We start from the raw sequence: 18,777 nt of genomic DNA, 5'->3' as shown, positions 1-18,777 counted from the left end.
GCGAGTGGATTAAAATAAAAAGCACATGAGAAGAAAACAGAAGAAGCAGGTGTTATTTGAGCATAGTCACTTTTCCAAACGTAAATGCAGAATGGTAAACAAGTTTAAGTGCAATTCCATGTTACAGCTACTTACTTCTAATAGATATAGCAAAAGAGATTACAGAAAACAAACTGTGTTATGAACTGCATGCTTTAGTCATTATATTGAGTTATAGTTTTCTAGTGAACAATAATCAGAAAAAGTTATATTAGCGAAATGATAATTATAATGATGTACGTTTGTTTTTAGAAACCGAAGCACATTCTGTACTTAATGAATCAAACAGTAAAAGAACACATCACAAGGGGAAACCATTTGCAGTGAGACTGATCTGGTTTGATATGAAACAACGAAGTTTCAGAAAAACTGCTGAACAGATTAATTAACTCTAAATTGAGACCAACACTAAAAAAAAAAATAAATAAAAAAAGCCAAAAAATCCCCCCAGTCCCCCCCAGACCATTCAAGGGGGAACTCAGAATCAGGCTGCACAGCCAGGAACTGAAATCAGTGCATCATTTCAGGCTTTTGAATGCTAAAGCTCTGATCAAAACACCCCCTGTAATCAGGGATATGTTTTAGACTCCCACAAGACAGAAGTGTCTTTTCTTTTGCGTAGGGAAAAGCACACGATACTGGAGCTCAAGCACTGGTAGTCAGAGGGGCAAACTGGCACAGCACCCAGAGCCATGACAGTGACCGTGTCCTGCCTGGTCCCAGGCGCTCAGCCAGGCTCTTCCAACACATGGAGTTGTGGCACACAGGGACACGGGTTAGTGGTGGACTTGGCAGTGGTAGGACTTGATCTTAAAGGTCTTTTCCAACCTAAACAACTCTATGATTCTGTGCAACACCTCTGGGACCAGTTCCTCACCTAACACTGCTCTGCTGACTGCCCACCTGGGGAAAAGCAGTGAGAACACACACTCCTAAGAGCAGCACAACTGGTGAAGAGAAAGGGAACAGAGATTTTTGGAGAGATCATTCATTTTCCTACACATTTCTGTGGACCTGGGGAAGCACAGGCTGATGAAGAGACAGGTTTACAAAGTCACCTTTTATGAACGCATCCTAATTTTGGACTATCACACGTGCTCATCTCCTCAATATCCTTCACTTGGTTATTTCTTACTTAAGTTTGAAAGAGTCTGTTTAGCCCCAAAATCTTTATGTTTAAAGCCCCCATTTGCACCTCCTAGAACAACCAAATGTCTGATCTACACTAGATCCTGTGCCATTCCCCAGCAGCATGTGGAGTAAGACACAGCAGGGAGAAAATGTGTTTGGACAATATCCACATGCATAGAAGCTTAAGTGGAATTACTCTCCCAGTCTGTGTTCCGACTTTAAATAAAGCATGTTTGGATTTCAATGAGTGGATATTTATGAGTGATAAAATACAAACTTGTGCCCTTGTATTAAAAATTACTTCAGAAGATTCATGAGCTTCATATTTTCACAGCTTCCTTTGGATGCAGCTTTTCCTTTTGGAGGATAAATATGGGAAAGTCATACCCACATAAACAAAAAACTTTTCCTCCGAGAGACACAGTAGCACCAGCTAAATAAAGACTGAATCTTGCAACCACAAATCATAGAGGCTGTTCTTAAAAGTGAGCCAACTGCACATCAATAAGAATGAACAGAATTTCTGTAAGATTAAGGAAGCAAGAACTGCATTCAAGTTACCACAAATTAATTTAGTCTTCCTCAAGACTCAGTTCCCACACAGTAAATAAAAGGTCCTGCGCAACATAAGCTGTGCAGAAGTAACTGAATATACACTACTGGAGCTGCAAAACCTCAGAGATCTGGCATAAGATGAATGTAGCACTTAATACAGAATAATAAACCAAACACCAATATCAACATTACATAGATGTATTCAGTTTATATTAAAACATATAAAAGCTTATATATATATAAAAAAGTACTAACTAGGGAGCATGCACACACACTCGTGTATATAGGAGAGAGATAAAAGCTTAATATGCTGCTTCTTCATAAACCTGTTTAAATGAATCAAAAGCAGAAGATGAACACTATTGAACTTGCCAGGGATATAAAATTGGATTCACATCGGAACATCTGAGCACTTCTTTATGAGCATCTTTGCCTAAATTAAAACTTCAACAGCACTACCTGCAAATCTGCTGAGCTCTGAAGTTCAGAAAAGTAAATCGCTTGCCCCATAATGAAAGATCAGCAGCCTTAAGGACTCGCACAACGGATCTTAGGACATGACAAGCTCTGCGGTCTCTCACAAATTGCTTTATTATTTGGAAGCTTAAACACACTGTGTCTAGATGGAATACGTCTGGCTTTTTACATCAGGAAAGAGATTTTATTTTTTAGGTAGCAGTTCCCAGTATTGGTTTGGGGAAAAAATACTGAGGAAATTTTGCCTTTTCTCAATTATTACATGAAGTGCGGATTTCACCAGCGTACACTTAGGATTTAAGGCGAAGTCTCTTGAAACTGCAATGGAAAACACAGGACTGGAAATCTGACATACTGGTCCTCTCCACGTTTTGGCTTTTGTATTTTTTATTTTGTAATTTCTGATTTAATTCACAAATAGACAAACACACCTAATTCTAATGAACTTTAGCACACATTCATTGTGCTGAGCACTTCTGAAAAATCAGGGCTTGATGACCAGATAATCAACACGCGATTCTTCAAGAGATCTTACTGCAGTCAAGAATATCAGCAATGCTCATTTCAAATTAGAAGCTGAGTGTGGATAAATTGTGTTCTAATTAAGTGATCTGAGAATACAAAGTCTGATCTACATATCTTTGAAGCAATCATAAGCTATCCAGCCCTTAGGTGAGTTTAATCAAAACCAAAATGCTAAAAAAGAAAATAAAGTTGTTTTTTTTTCCCGTTCATTCTTTTACTCAGTGAAACCATTAAAGAAATCAGGCTGGAACAGAGTTAAAATGTCAGTTAAAACAAGATGCAGAACAGCACTTGCCCCTTAGAAACAAAAAACCCCACCAAACCCAACCAACCCTGAGCAAAACTCAGTCACTGGGAGCTTCCCTTTTTCTGCACACACAGGGACAGTCAAAGATGCGCAACCCAAAGTAAAATCCCGAGGCTACCGCCCTGCTGGGCACATCGCAAGGGTACCACGGGACGCGCTGTGTGATGGGCAGCTGCCACACGTCCTCCGGGAGCCTGTGCTGCTGCATCACAACACGAGCCGGCAACTTTGGGGATGAGGGAAAGTGTGGGATGTCACGGTGTTACAGGTACAATGGCGATGGCTGTTTGCTCCCGAGCACACACTTCCAAACATCACTTCTCACCTATTTTTGCCATCCAAATGTTGTCTAAAACACAGTGCGAAACTCCAGATCCTCTTCAACATGGGGAAATTACTTTCCAAAGTTTTTCCAAGCCTTGGTACACTCAGTTAACACGTGCTAAATCCCAGCAACACAATGATCTGAGAACAACTTAATCTCCAACCTCAGAGATTAAATTCAAAGCAGAATCAGCTGCATCCCTAATCTAAGCAAAGCAGTTCTTTGTCAATACTACCTCAAAAAAGTAACTGTAGATTGTATCTTAGTTGTGCTGAATTATCCTCTGTGCCATGATTAAGTGTTAAAAGACACAGAAACACCTCCTCATCAATCCTTTTCACCAAAGAACCAAAAGAAAAACAACAAACATACATTATTTTTCTGAAATGAGCAATGATGCAGCTATTTCCTTACACTTCTAAACAATACAAATTCTGAATGCAAAAAGATAACAAAGCTGATGCATTGAAAGAAAAAAATAAGCAACTCCGCAGAAAATCCTTGTTAGCCAGCATTAAAAACCCAGTTTTCAGTATTTCTAGCTCTTTATGCAAACAACTCGACCACAAGGAAACCACATCATCTGCTATCACGAGTAACAGGTTTTTCACAGAACCACAGGGCCACCTTCCAAGCTAAATTCATCTTCAAAGGCAGATCCTATTACTCAGTCAGGAAGAAAAGAAACCACTGAAACACCAGGAACACAATACAGTATCACAGGGAGCTGCCGTCTCCACAGCCAGCTTTCACCTGGGATTTCAGCCCTCACTGGACTTTGGCACAGTGGGACCAGGGCTCCTTCCCGGCAATACAGACTTGGTTTAATGCTATGTCTGCTTTAGTTCTTTTGCTTGGTTGCTTTAATTCTCTACACTATATTGTGCATGGCCACAGTTAAATGGAATCTAAATGTTGGGAAAATGTTTTCAGTGTATGCTGTAAATAAGCAAGTTATCTCACTCCTAACCATGGATATCATTAACTCTCTCTTGTTGTTGTTGTAAAACCAAAACATTTGCCAGGTGTTCCTTCTTTTGTCTGCACGTTTTTACAGTGTTTGAGGCAAGAACAGGTTGAATGACTGGCTGTCATCCCAGACTGTACATTTCAAACTGAAAATTCAGGAAACGTGTGGTATAAAATTGTAAGTCACTTATCAGTCTCTGCCAGTGCACTGCAGCCACCTCCTCAGCGCGGTGATAGAGTAGAAAATAAAATGTTGCTGTGGCAAAAAAGAAGCAACAAAACCAAACAAAAAATACTCCATTACATACCCACAATATCCAGATAATCACAGAGAAGGGGAAAGGTGGTTTAACGGATAAAGTCTAGGACTTTGTCATAGTTTCTGTATCCTGCTCTGACTGAGCCAACCTCTGAGCGATTGTGGACGAATCACTTGTTATCTATAAGCGTCTTTATCCGTATCCTTTGCAGGAGTGCTGAAGGTAAATTACCTTACCACTTACAAGGCAATCAGATACTAACGCAGTAGGAGCCAGTAAAGTGCTTTCTGTCTGCGGCTCCCAGCTGCGGGGCATGAGTTCATCGCACGGGAGGCAGAACCAGCAGCCACCAAATTAACTCTGCCTGCCCTGAGCTGCGGCTGCGTATGCAGACTGCGGTGGGCACTCCAGAGTTCCCAGAACCAGAGGTGGTGGGATGCTCTGCGCAGGCATCCAAGTGCCAAGGCCACCACTAACCCACGGCACTGAGGGCCTCAGCTACATGTCTTCTGAACGCTTCCAGGGACGGTGGCTCCAGCGCTGCCCTGGGCAGTCTGTTCCAATGCCTCAGCACCCTTTGGGGTAGAAACTGTTCCCAATATCAAGCCTAAACCTCTTCTGGTGCAGCTTGAGGCCGTTTCCTCTTGTCCCATCCCCTGTTCCTTAGGAGCAGAGCCCAGCCCCTCCTGGCTCCATCCTCCTGTCAGGCAGTTGTAGGCAGCGATCAGGTTCCCCCCTGAGCCTTCTCTTCTCCACACTGAACCCCCCAGGGCCCTCAGCCGTTCCCCATCACACTTGTGCTCCAGGTCCTGCACCAGCTCCATTGCCCTTCTCTGGTCCCGCTCCAGCACCTCAGTTTCTCTCCTGTAGTGAGGGGCCCAGAACTGAAGACTTTGCTGAATGTAAAAAGTGGCAGACTTGGTCTTTGTGCTACATGAGGGGATTGGTTGTGAAAAAGTGGTGTGCATACTCATCAAGCAAAGGGAAAGAGGTAGGAGCCTTCACCAGGAGTCTAATCTGAGGGATTACAGTCAGATAACCAATGTTCTCAAGTGAGGGTCACCTATAAAAAGGTTAAAGCCCACTGTCCTACGGAATAGTATTATCTGAGACACAGTAGACTAATTATATTTGATTAAATACATCATTTAAATATTCACTATCACACTGCATGAGGTGCACTAGCTGCAGAAAATAATGGCTAGTCAATGGCAAAATGCAGCACTTTAATAATGCTTTATGTGGACTCAGTGTCCTATGGTACTTTATGTATGTGTATACATGTGCATCTATTTTGTGGTAGGCATACTTCTGTTTTTACATATCATACAAATGAATCACAGAGAGGTTAAAGAAAAGAGTCTTCTTTCCAGCTGAAAAAGAGTCCACGTATTTCACATCTTTTCCAATCAACCTTTTCATTTAGTTTTCCAATAATGAAATAAATATAAAACATATTCCAGAGAGACTAGGGGTGTATTTATCTTCTTTAGCTTAAATATATGACTCTGCCTGAGAAGGCACTGATGTAAGAGGAACTATAAAGAAAAACATACAGATATATTTCTAAGCAATGAAGTTCATTATTACTGTCATCATTACCATAGAATAGGTTAGTGCAAAATGCTCAGTGTTACTCTATAGACTTGATTCTGCAGAATGGGAAGGAGTTGAACCCTGTCTAGACACTTACACAAATCCTCTCCAAAGCTTACACAGTTTGATACACTGAGAAGCCCATCCGAGGGAAAGTGAAGACCTACGTTTTTCTGAACAATCTACAGACACTTGTGAACAGAAACATTTAGGCCAGCAGCGTTAAGCCTGGTGTGTTTCAGAGCTTTAAAACTGCTGTTTCCCTGGATGGTCCAAGAGGGAGCCTGAAAAATTTCACAGTGACATAAAAGTAATTGTAATGCAATTTCCAGTTCATTGTGATTCTGGAGTCAGGTGCAATAGAAAGTCATCTCCGAAGCTATTAGAGCAGTACTTTGGATTTTACATAACGCCATCAGCTAGCACACAGAGCTGTTTTCCAAGGGGACAAAGAAATGCCAGTCACAGGTGTTTTAATGCAATGCAATACCTTGATTATTTCAGAAACGTCACACAATGTATTACACATTGTCCAAAATGATATTTTTGTTAAACCTGACCTCATGAAAATCTTACACAAGAAAGAGTGCCTCAAAATACATTAATGAAAGTAACTCTGTCAGAGAGAAGATCCAAGAGGAGACTGAGATCTCGGCAATTCCTAGGTGAGCTTTTTAATAAATCAGCCTTCCAGGTACTGCAGCTGCTTTAAGAAGGGAAAGTTTATCGGCAGGGTCACAGTTTGGAATCTTCTGTTGTTCTAAGAGTCTGCAATGACAAGTTGCACCACTGAGAACTTGGCAGCTGAATTATTAATGAAACTAAATTTTCATTAATGAAAAAGTTTCATTAATGAACATGACTTTCAGAATCAAGTAGTTCCTCTGTTTCTCAGGCAGTATTTTCATCACTTCCCAGCAGCATTAACTTCTGCCAACTGCTGACTTTTTCTGTTATTCCACCTCATAGTGCTGCCTTGGGTTGATTCACCATAATGCATAATTCACACCAAACTAGAATGTTTTCAGTTCAACAGCACTATCAACAAAACCACACTAGTTTTCTTGTTTAAAGAAGAAGTTCCATCTTGCTGTCCCAGTTTTGGCTGTAGTGAAGCTACAACGCGTACTACAATGCTCTTCCATGGGTTTTTAGGGTTAGAAGTGTTTCAGAAATATTTCCAATATTACCCCTCCAGCCCAAAGAAAGCAAGAAAATAATAATGAAATACAGATTTTCCTTTAGGCTGAACCATCTGATAATCAAATGGTGGAAATAAACAGTGATATATATATATATAAGAACTGTTAACATGAAGACTTACTGGCATACACCAGTAAATACAAGGTTCCTGGAGGAGCTTCCCGGGACAATTCAATTTCACAGCTCCTGGGAAGCCACTTATTTACTACCTGGACCATCTATTTCCCAACATGTAGAACAGGAAAATATCATTTGTGTAATGGAAAAAGTAAGAGGAATGTTGCACAATGCTATAGTAAAGAAAAGCAGATACAATGCAATGAATATGTTGCATCAAATCAGACTTTTCAACAGGTTATTTCTCTTTCTATAAGCAACCAAGATACAAATAAATACAAGACAGAAACAAGGAGTTGTCAGCCTCCAGGGTACTGCAAGCTGCAATACTACATCACTAGCATTTCTTCCATAGGCAGAGGAATTTGGTTTGAATTCTTTATTGGTTGGTATTGAACAAAAAAGAAAGGCACAAATGATTCAAGCAAGCAGAGTCCTGTCAAAGATGCCTGATTTTTCAAGGTTTATCATAAGTTAATTTCAGCTGCCACAAACTACAGGTTCTGTTATTCAGAAGATGAAACCATAGGTTAATGAGTAAAAATACAGGGTATCATAAGGGGTGTATGAAAGCCCTCACACAGTCTACCACTTGGCAGTAAATGAGCCAACGTTAAGCCAGCAGTTCTATTAGAAGTTTTTAATTAGCTATTTTAGTGTGTGCAAAGAAAGGAAAACCAAACTAAAACCCAGCCTTAGCCCTGGAGTCACAGACAATAAACCAGAAAACTAATAAAGGACAATTTCAGCCATGGAAATGATCAGTCTTTGTCACTGGGTGCTGCAGCTGGGCTGAACGTCTCAAAATATGGTGTCTGATGTGCCCAGCTTCAGGGGCTGATCCAAGTCCCCATCACCCTCAGCACAGGTACCCAGCAACCTCCTGCCCTTAGCCCTCAGCATGGCAGAGCTGAGGGAAACCCAAACCCCAGTAGATGCCAGCAGGCACTGCCCAGGGATCAAAGGACTCTGAGCACAGAGCAGCAGTGCCAAGGCCAGCCCAGAGTGCAGAATGTCAGTGCTGGTCTGGGAACCAGCTCCCCACATGGACCCCACGCTGTGTCCCTGCTGCTGCCTGAGGGGCTGCTTTGGGCACAGCTCCATGCCAGCACCATAACAGCTTTCAGACTGCAGCTGGCTCTCAGTCAGCTTGGAGACCAGGAAAGTAACTGCCTAACAGCATTGTGATGAGGTACCCACTGAGTTTATGCTGTCCAGCAACAGTACTGGATCAAATACTTAACTACTGCTGCATTTACCAAAAACAGGTTTACTGCAAGCTGGAAAAATACTCCCTGGCAAAGAGGAGAGGAAGTAGCTCACCAAAAACCTTGACTGGCTGGAGAAGAGCAAGTGTTGTACTACCTAAATAGCATTACCAAGTTCCTGCAGAAACTTAATCCTCATCAAGATGTTAAACCTCAGTTCAGTTCTCTATTATGAGTCTGAAGAGGCTCTCAGAACAAGGCTATGGGTGTTTTTTAATTAAAATACACCTGTGTAATCACTTACAATCAGTGAGAAAGAAAACAGAGTCACTCTTCATCCCCCGGGACTGTGCTGCTCACTTATCCTCTGCCCAGTTTACCCAGCCTGCCCCGACACCATAATTACAATGCAACTATAAGCTTTGGGCTGCCACTTTAAATATGCACTGTTCTTACTTCTCCAGCATGGAGAAGACAATCGAATTTAAACCTGAAGAGACTGTGTAATCTTACTGGCAGACACCAAGCACTGAAGCGCTCCCACATTATCAGAGCAAACAGAAAACAGAGAACTGTAATGTTTTTTGTCAATGCTTCTTGTTCCTGGTGTCAAGGGTAGAGTCAGTAGCACAGTCCTGCCCAATATCTATCTGGCATACAGTTTTGAATACACAATTTCGCCCCAGGTACTCAGATCAACATCATCTTTACCTGCCCTTCTTTGTCTCAAGGCCATGACCTTTATTTTTCTGAGAAGACCAGCAATGCAAAGAGATTCAAGTAAAGAGCCATATGAAATATGGTATTCATTAAGCAATGAGGGAACAGATTCTATTTTCTATTGAAGGTATAAAAGTAGCTATGATAGAATTATATAATGTCTGAGTCCACCACAGTACTAAGTGGAGTTTAGCACCAGGAAAAGAGAGAAAACAGCTCTCAGGTGCAATTCTGCATTCAGAATAATGATAGTAGCAACATTAAAGATGAATTTAAAAACGGGAAAAGATGATGACCTCAGTGTGCTATTCATTAACATCATAGGATAGTAGAAAGTAGTTAAATACCAAGATTGCGGTTTGGCTAAAACCTCTGGATAAACATAGGCCACCTTGCAAAAATTGCTAACAGCTTCTTCTAATGATGAGAAATAATCGAAACCTATGGTTGAAATCTCTGCTTTAAAATGTGTGTGGACTACTGGAATCCCTTGGACAGGAAGGGTTCACGACAGTTAAAGCCATAAAGTGATAGATGAATTTCAGAAACCCCACAGACCAAGGGGCAAAACTTTTTGACGCTGAAGCTGACTTGTGAAATCATGACAGAGAAGAAAAGGAGATAAGGAGGATGCTGAAGTCAGTCAAAGAGTTCTGCTTCTTTGAGACGCAGGGGCAAGGAAAAAGTCAGAAGGGAAAAAGCCTCTAAACAGATATCTCCTATGAACACTTAAAGTAGTCATCTACATAGAAAGGAAGCTTCTTGTATCTGTGCTACATGTATAAATTATACGCAGATCAGCAGGTAATTTGGCACAAACAAATCAACAGATGAGAGTAGAAGGTCCTAGACCCCCCTCTTACACACTATATGCTGTTTGGATAGTGTAGGGTGGTAAATTTGGACTACATTTAGTTTGATACACTGGGACCAAGAGTCCCCACCATCCATGTGCTTTGAAGCAGTCTCATGCCCCAGTCACTGTTTCCACCTCTCATGTCCTCCCTCAGAGAGGGAGCGCACTTGCATCAATTTGGAAGGATGTTAAGAATTTAATAGATATTAAGTTGCAAGTTTGTATTTAAACAATCCAGTCAGATTAGTTTGGTTCGATACCACAACTATGGCACAGAATGACAGCACACAATCTTCCCATTTCTAAATAAATATGCAGGAAATACCTGTGCTAAGTCTTCACAGCTCTCTAGAGAGATGTGCTCAACACGTCAAGGCTTTTCTGAAAAGGCCTTTTATCAACTGCGTTTTCCAAGGAACGTTCAGAAGCAACGAAGCTTAAATTCTGAAGTCAAGAGGAGAGTTTGTTTCCCCCTAAACATCTCTAGTATTTCAAGTTAAAGTTATTTTAATTATATTACTCCCAGTAATTTACAGCTATCTGTAGTTTTAGGCAGTGGGATACTTATTATGTGTCCCTGCTTAACATGGAATGAACCAAAACCTTAAAAAATAAACCTTATCTAGCTAAATTGTTGCTGTGCCTTTCCATGCCAATAGCTGTTATTTTACAAAATAAAAAATAATAAAATAAAATAATTACATAAATGTGTTAATTTTTAGTAATTTTCTTGCTACTGGTAAGTGTTAAACGTATTAATTTACACTCAGTTTTCACCTCAGGCAACTCTGCTAATGGGGAGATTTATTCTGATAACAAGGAGAGGCTGCACCTTCAGAGGGGTGTCACAGGTGGGTACATGCATGTGAGACCTGCATCAGGAACAAGTATGATCATTGTATCAAACAGAGCTCTCAGAAATGACAGTTATCTGACACAGTCACAATGGCGTGTGGCTGCCCCAGTAGCAAAGATTTTGTTTTAAATGAGTGGTTTTTGAAAGAAATATTCACAAACACGGGAAGGTGGAAGAGATGTTAAACTGAACGGTAAACATGGTATAGGAAGAGATCATTAAAATCCAGTAACCTTGTACTCTGGGAACGTCAGTTATGAAGTTTTACCTGTCAAAACTGCTTGCACTCAATGTTACATACACTTGATCAATACCAACAACCACCACCAACAATAAATACTTGGTGTTCTCTAAAATATCCACGTTGTGTTCTTTTTAAGGTGCTTCATAAACAAGGCCTCATGAGATAAGGATGTTACCAGTATTGAGCCGTGTGACCTAGTCCCTTGGTTTTACCCTGGTCCTTGTATTCATACAACAGGCCTTGCTCATCTGGCACATACATTTCTCCAGTCACAACAAATATAGCCACATGAAAACTAACTCCACTGGTGCCAATACAGAAAGTAACCCATGTTTAAATTTAACTATTTTTTTTTTCATACAGAATATCTGAATAATGTGTTTCAGGAAGCAGAAACAAATGGGGCAACTTCTACATGGGATAAAGTTCTAGAAATGTTATGTTGTTCTGCATGACCTTTAGCTATCTATTAAAAAACAAACCCCCAAAAACCTGAATGAAAAGCCAACAGCTGATCATAGATTTTCCAAATGCTACATAAACCAAGTGCCACCCATTGCAGAGGATTGTGGTTTTAAGCTAATGTGTGATTAGTACATTTTGACAGAAACTAAAAAGCAAAAGCTACCCTCTCCAGGGCATGCAAGTCGATCACTGTTAAAGCTTAAAGACTGTTCCATGCATATTTTCTTCATCATAAAAAAGTAGTCTGGAATAAAACCCAAACTACACATCTGTGTAGGATGCTGACAGACATCTTGATATGGTTTCACGATTTCAATTTACTTGCATATTGTTTGATACAAGCTCAGGGAAATACAGCAAGCAGTGCCAGGAATGGAGGGAAAGAGAATGAATTCTCTGTTGCCGTATGTTCTTTTTTTTATTAACTGAGACTCCCCAAAACTCTAAATTTATGAAATACTCACGAAAAAGCATTAAATTATTCATCAGTGATAAGACAATTAAGAAGCAAACTAAGGAGCAAGTGGAAGCTTGGTCCTGAGGGAGAACAGCTGGTCCTCTCATTTAGAGTATGTTTTGGCAGCAAAATACCCTCCGAACATAGGGAACCTGCTGCTAAAGAAGCCTCAGAGTCAAACTGAGGAGCAAGTGACAGATTCATGTGAGGAGTAAGGTGGGTATACTCCAGGTATCACTGTGGCTGGCGCAAGCTGCATACCTCCTGCTTTTGGCAAAAAAATGTCATGACTTTATTGCACTCGGGAGCCACAACAGACAGCAGCCACCTCAGCCACTGGGCAACTGCTCTGCCAAACTACAGTGAAATTAGCTCAGAACTCAAGGACAGATGCTATTCGTACCGAACAAGCCCTTAGCTGGGCATGGAACCTAGTGGTAAGGATGATATGCAGGTCACTGAACCAGCCTGCACCCCTACCTCAGATTCCTAGTGTATCAAATAGAAAAGCACACTGCAGCCCCTGAAGGGCACTGGGTTGGTAATACAGGAGAGTTCCACGAGCAGCCTGAGATCTTTTCAGGAGCAGGTACCATGGATGTGCTGAAGAAGAGCACTGTCCATCTGCACAGCGGACAGCCACCCATGGTCAGGAAGGGAGATTTCCCCTTGGTGGTTGACATGGTGCAGTTGCTACTGGAAAGAAAAAGGAACTGTACAATGTTAGTGACATGGAAAGCCTTTCAGAGGTGGAAAAGAGAAGGAAAAGAGAAATCAACACTTTGGTGCAAGGCCTTTTATGAAGCAAAACAGCACATGCAAATACAGCACCACCCTGCTCTAACAGACTGATTGATAGTGCCAGAGCTCTGAGGGTGTCTGAAAGACCTATCATTAGTTACCATTGCTGCATTCCTTCTCTTTCCTCTCTTTCTGCTACCTACTTATCTTTAGGTTGTGGGTTTTTTCATACTTGCCTTTGTGTAGTTTTTATTTCTTTTCCTGTCCTGCCATCTCTTCAGCAGTTCGGATTTATCCCTTAGCTCATCATCTCTTACAGTCTATCCTCCACAGCAATCCATCTTAAACTCCTAGTAAAAAATACCCCAAACAACAAACCATCTCTCACTTGCAGCATCACACAAAGGAGTTATTATAATTCCATTGCTGAAATATGCAATTAATGACAAGTACAATTTGTGTTCTTCAAAGATAGTATCCTTAAGTCCACAGCAACAAAGCCCCTCTGTAGCATCTGCTGAAACATGAAATCCCCACTCACTGTCACACCTGGTTATATACAGCTGATTTTTTTTTTCAAATAACATAAAGGTCCTTATTTTCTTTTTTGTGACATAGAAATACAAAATCAGATGCTTCATCTTCACTTTGTACCATCTTACTTCCTAATTAAAGACTGATAAGACTTTGCCTTCCTAAATGCCATTCTCTTCTTTCCCATATTTCGCCATGTGTGTGGAGAATCTGTACAGCCCAAAGCAGAAAGACACAAAAGTGTTTTTTTTCCTAATCAAATAATTGTGTTTAAAATTGTTATTTCAATTCTTGTATAAGACTCAAACATCTTGCATAACTGGCAGGAATTCTGACAGCTCTGCAAAGCACCAAATTAGTCTGAGCCTGTTTCAAAGCCTGATTCATCATATAAAATACAACAATTCCCATTCCAATCTTTCTGTACCCATTTGTTCACTTAGGTCAGCTGGCAAAATAAACATTTCAGCCTTTCTTACTGCTCCAGATATGTCATGCCAAAGCGGGTTTTGCATAAGAAGAAATGACATGCAACTATCTTTGTAACATTTTCAGAGCCTTAGTTATAAATACTTCAGAAGATGCTTTAGACAGGGACTCAAGTGATGCAGATTTCAGCTCCTCACATGAACAGCAGGGAGAGTTTCAGATTCAGTTTGAAGCAGCCCTATACTAATTTACCCGAGATGGCCAACAAAAAAGGAAGCATAGAGCAGAATTTCTCAAATAATGGAATTTACACCTGTCACTAACAATTTATCAGGTACACACAGTTATCTGAGCATATGCAGGTACTGGCTGTTCAGGAATACATGGGACAACAACCCGGTTTACAAAAATGATCCTTGATATAGAAAACTAATCCCTAGCTGGTCAGGAACAAACAGTGAGCAGGTGAAGCACAGAAATCCTGCTGGAGAGCTATCAAGGATGGGACAAGGGAACTGCAGAGGCAGGAGGAATGAAGTACTGAACAGGGTAAACTCTGCTACACACTTTGGGCATATCTATAGAGCTAGATCATGTACAGCTAGATCACTTACTGCAGACATACCTACCTGTAATTACTTATAATACACACCCACCTTTTTGGATTAGCCCTACAAATGTGCAGTGGTTTGTGTAATGTACAGCTTTTCCCTTAGCCCTAGTTATATACTACCTTGTTTCCAAATTCAGAGGCATTACTGGGAAGTCCTAAGACATATGCTTCTTGAACCTCAGTACTATTTCAGAGGGATTTAAAAATAGGGATCCAATAGCTATACAGCCATGGAACAGTAAACTGAAAAGATACTTTCATGGACTCACCATTATTCTTTCAAGCCTGGAGTTTTTGCAAAATTGAATTGTTTTTCTTTCTCAAGATGGAACAGCTTTTGCCAAAATCCCTTCTGCTAAGGACCAGAAAGCCCCAGTGATCTTAAGCCATGTTAAAGGAATTATTTTAATCCTGCCACTTAGACATACAGTTTGAAGGGCCAACCTCACTCAGAGCAAAGACTGATAAAGGAACTGTTTTAACCCCAGTGCTTCAAGATAGCATCTTTGGAGTCAATCCTATTCAAAGCAAGCAATGACAAGACAAAATTGATACTACAGCCTTAAAAAAAAATATTTCCTAAGATAAAACAAACAGATCTGCCTCCTCTTTATGCATTAACAATTAATATGGATGCTGCTTACAGACATCTGTAATGCTTTGGGCTGTATTTACGGTGTGATAACTGTGTCGTTTTGAGACACCGTGCACCAACATGATAGAAAGACATAGCCGAACTGTTTCACTCATGCTCCTACCTAAGGGACAACACTATTATCTTGTTACAAAATACTGCCCCCAGCAATGAAAAGTTTCATAAATCTTTTTCTACCACTGCTGTCAGCTTCTATTTTTGCCTGTGGCTGAATGTGATTCTAATCTGTTTTCACCGTACAAGAAAATAAAGTGATCTAGAATATAATGACTGGGGAACATTTTGGAGCCCTCCTGAGCTGCAGGATATTTCCAGCTGCTAGCATAGCTGATAACGGACTTAATAGAGCTAATGATTTCTAATACCACTAACACAAGACTATTTTCACAGTGGGTAAATAATGACTCTTTTGTTTTGGAAATAGTTAAGGAGTCATGTAGATGTTTGATAAGTATATGATACAGTATAAATGCAGCAATATTTGGGTAACAAATGGTAGATTACACAATAGCTAGAAGATAATATACTTTTCTGTTTCCGTTTAAGATCTTAAAAGTTTATAACCCTGTTAACACCACTGTGACAGCAAGGAGATTTCACTGTAAACAGTTACAAGTAATGTTTTAATCTAAGCATAAAAAAAGCATCCATTTGTTTCAGTGCACTGCATCTTTGTTTTTATGTTGGCAATTAATATTACAAATCTTCACTAGAAATATAATAAAAACTAATTGGATAGTAAAAGAAATTTTCTTGAGGGCTGAATGCAAAATCTACGTCGATGGGGCAAACTATGACTACCATGTAAGCCCTGCAGTTATTTTACTTCATCATGACTGTGAGTTTCTGATGAGGATTAACGACATTTACTTGGTTTCCTCCTTTGCTGGTGTGTTGTAATCTGTACTCCCCATTCAAAGGCATGTGTTGCCACCAGGGAGAACACTCTGTGGGCTGGAAGATTCCTTCCAGTTCTTTGTTTGTATGATAATTAACCAAACAAAAAGAAGTAATTCCTAGGCAAAGATGTATTCTCCTTCCCTCTTCTCTCCAGCAGTTATGTACCTATGTACGATACACATACGAATCTTCTATTTTTCCTTAAAAGCCATTTGAACACTATTTCACATTAAGTTCACGGTAGTCCTAAAGACCATTTGGGACTTGTGCTCACTGCAGTATTCTGTATACCTGGCGTTTCATGCTCCCCTCCCCTAGCCTTAACTCTTTCTCTTCCAGCATTCCCTCCCCTGTGCTTGCTTCTCTGCTTGGGTCCTCCAGCTTTTCTCTGGCCCTGGGGACGGGGTCAGGCCTCATCACAGGGAATTGCAGGCAGCAGGCAGGAATGGCCCGAAAGGGGCCTCCCCATGTCACGATGGGGCCTGAGACCTCTGTGCTCTGCGAAGGGGGCACGGTGCAAGGGGCGGGCAGGTCACAGAGGACGGAGCACTGGTTTGAAAGCAAAGCTTACTGAGAAACTGTGCACTGCTGGAAGCGTGGCCGTTAGCACACAGCTTTACTGCTATTTGGGTTTCTGAGCTCTATTCAACAACAAAGTGTGCTCCCCGACTAGGACCGTGTTTCAGCACGTTCCTGTGTCACCCAAAGTGGATCGTATCAAGCTGCTTACAACCCGAACTTCTCAATGAGAAGAAAGAAGCTGAAGTATAATTCTGATGTAAGAAACAAAGTGTGGTTTAAATAAAATAAATTAAGCTAGGCAGAGCTCCTAAAGTCAAAATTAAAGATTTATGGCATGAACAGAGGACAACAACTGGTGGAACACAAGAAAGCAATATCTACCCATTATAAACTTCATAGCTTTTAGGAAAGCATATGATAACCCCCATTGTGATTCATTTTCACATATCTTGAAATATTACAGGAAGCAAGCCAAAATAATTAAGTTTACCAAACTGTATTTCAAGGCACGGCTTCTTCAGTTAAACGAAATGCAAACTTAAGCAAAGAGCCTAATACAGCTGCTGGCGTCAAGCTGAGAATGCAATCTCTTCTCTTGTTTGTCACTGCCATTGTTTCATTATGAGAAGAAATTGTAGACTGGAACAATAGAAATGTTTCATGGTCTAAGAGTTAATCACAGATTTCATTTGTGCTGGTGATACAGCAGTTCTAAATGACAGGTCAAACATGCAAGGAACACCATGAGATTGTTCCACATCACAAATAAATCAGGTTAAATATTATGAAAAATAAATCTAGCAGGTTCCAAATCAGGTTTTGTATTAGAAGGCCAAAAAAGACAGGGTTTGTAAATTCATAGACTTGACAGACATCTGCAATCCAATGGTTATCATCATAAGGAAACAATGCCATGATCAAGTAATGCGACAGCTACATTCACTGACTTCAATGACTTGCTCAAATGTTACTTCTCCTTTAACACACAGATAGGGAAATAAAAAAATCACTAGATGCACTTATTTATGTATTCTAAATTATAATGTTTTCAGAAAATATTAGATATTACATTAATTTAATTCCTAAATACTAAGATTCAGAATTCAACAGTTTTTAGGTTTTTTTTTTAAGTAGCACTCAATGTAAGACAAAAATTTAAGATATGTTAACTACTAAGGTAGAGCCCACGACATACCTGGCATACCACTGATGATGTGAGAAGCATGTCAAAGGGCCTACCCACTCTTAACACTGAGAATAGCAAGCAACTTTGAGAACAAGATGGCCAAGCTGGATTGGATAATTAAAATCAGCTATAATATCACAGGGCAGAGATATATTACATGCATCAGCATATAAAAAATTAAAATTTGGGAATTTTGGAGATCAAGGAGCTCTTCTGTATCAATACAGAAGTTGCAATGCCAACTAAAATTAGATTTAAGCACATACAGCAGGAATTTATGGTAGGAATAGATGGTTGTGAAAGAAAAAGGTAATAATCAGAGAGTGAATTAAGTATTTTCATTATTAGGAAAATGTTTACAGAATGGAAAATGTCTAGTAGAGAGCACTTAAAGATCTTGAAAACTGAGAAGATACACAGGGAGCAAATGTTGCTAGGTCTAGAATTTACTCTATTTTGTTAGAAAGAATTAAAATACAATATACTAGGCAGTCCTTCCAAAGGAAGCAAAGCTATGTAATAGGTGGTGGGATAGGAGATGCAATTCAGTGTTGACAAATTAAGGAGCAACGTGATATTCTTCTATTAACTATTGATTATAAACTACCAACCCAAATTCAAAGAAGAAAAAGGAGTGGAGGGATGACTTTTTGTAAACAAACCAATGAAAATAACTGTAATATAGTAGATATTCCAGGATAACATTCTGAATGCATAACAACAGAAGAAAATAACAATGCAGCATATCTGCTAAGCTCTGACCTCAAGTGATTGCATGCTGCACCCTTATTACAGAAGTGAAAGACAATCACTGGCTGACTTAGGACGTACCTTGCATTAACATGCGCCAACGTGCTGAGGTAGGAAATACAACATCATTCACTCAG

General features: G+C 40.2%; 1 protein-coding gene across 11 annotated transcripts in view; it reads right to left on the bottom strand.

Moving 5' to 3' along the window:
* The window catches only part of TENM2 (teneurin transmembrane protein 2), a 691,595-nt gene that overhangs the window by 186,577 nt on the left and 486,241 nt on the right, over positions 1-18,777 (bottom strand). The window lies entirely within an intron of this gene.

The sequence above is a fragment of the Pezoporus occidentalis genome, unplaced genomic scaffold (assembly GCF_034315485.1).
Source record: "Pezoporus occidentalis ecotype Australia unplaced genomic scaffold, CSIRO_AGI_Poc_V1 ctg33, whole genome shotgun sequence".
Lineage (NCBI taxonomy): Eukaryota > Metazoa > Chordata > Aves > Psittaciformes > Psittacidae > Pezoporus > Pezoporus occidentalis.
The sequence above is the reverse complement of the archived record's forward strand: the minus strand, read 5'-3'. Positions and strand labels throughout refer to the sequence as shown.